Source organism: Etheostoma spectabile, chromosome 14 (genome assembly GCF_008692095.1).
Source record: "Etheostoma spectabile isolate EspeVRDwgs_2016 chromosome 14, UIUC_Espe_1.0, whole genome shotgun sequence".
NCBI classification, from domain to species: domain Eukaryota; kingdom Metazoa; phylum Chordata; class Actinopteri; order Perciformes; family Percidae; genus Etheostoma; species Etheostoma spectabile.
Genome location: NC_045746.1, coordinates 24,485,894 through 24,487,160, shown reverse-complemented (window position 1 = coordinate 24,487,160; position 1,267 = coordinate 24,485,894). Strand labels below are relative to the sequence as shown.

The 1,267-nt window shown below is 35.4% G+C and overlaps 1 protein-coding gene across 9 annotated transcripts in view; it reads left to right on the top strand.

Moving 5' to 3' along the window:
• Window positions 1-1,267, top strand: part of LOC116701614 (uncharacterized) — a 59,948-nt gene that overhangs the window by 36,179 nt on the left and 22,502 nt on the right. The window lies entirely within an intron of this gene.

Here is a 1,267-nt window from a genome sequence, read left to right as displayed (position 1 = left end):
ACACACACACACACACACACACACACACACACACAGTACAAGGACAGAGATGGCACTTTATTACAAACACGCTTGACCATTTTAAATCCTGACTGAAACCTCCGACACACAGTCATTAATTCTTCATGTAAGCTACATTCTGACCCAGGACTCTGTTTAGTGTGTTTGTGAAGACTTTAAAATACGTACCGTTTTGTTCTCTATCACACACAATGCTAATAATAATGTGTCTGCATTAAGGGTTGTTGATCAATACCAAAGGCTGATCAACTGGGCCAACTGATGAGATTTCAACACCTGCTGCGTTGTATCTTCGACTTATGTTGATGTAAGAGAATATTTGGGATGACCATAGTGATTATGACGTTTGTCGCTCAGTTCTCCACTTCAGACAGAAATTAAAGGATTGACATTGGCATTTTGACACTCGGGGTCCCCAGAGGATGAATCCTACCGAGGTTGACATTTTGGTTCTTTAGTAAAATGTCTTGACAACTATTGGATAAATTGCAGTCATGTCCCCCTCAGGGAGAATAGTAAAAAAAAAAAAAAACTTAAATCACTGATTATGTTTAGTGCTTATTAGCAAATAGTGAAGAGGGTAAACATTATACATGGTCTGTGTCTGGAATCACTCATTCATTCATTCACTCACTCATTCATTCACTACTCACTATGTCAGGGAGTTCTACATAATAAACTCATCGGCAAAAATAAAAAAACACACTTGTCATTTCCTCTGTGCCAAAACATTGCTGTCGCACAAATTAAACATCCATATCGTCGCCGTGGCAGCAAATAAAAGCTGAGTTTGGCTTAAATATAATACATACATGGATAGTTTGCCTGTAATAGTTTCACATTAGGGCTATAGAAACTAATTCCAAAGGTTAAATATAATTTGAATAGTAAAACATCAATCAATCAATACAATTCAAATACTGAAATTACTATTCAAATGTGATTTTTTTAAATAAATACGTTGGCTAACATTAGCTGATTTCCCTCTTCTCACCTCGGCCTACCCGCATGTGAAAACGAAATGCTTTGTCATGTCACTTCTGATTAACTGCTGAAGACTTTTCTTTTTGATGTTGCCTTTCTTTAAATGACTGTTCATTTCTTGAATGTTTAATTTCTTATGCTGCACTGTCACTTTTATTCTTGTGTTTTATGTGTCTTCATGTTTTTATTTTTAACGGCTTATTCATGTGTTTTATCGGTTTTTATTTTGTTTTAACTGATTTTGTGTAAAGCACTTTGAATT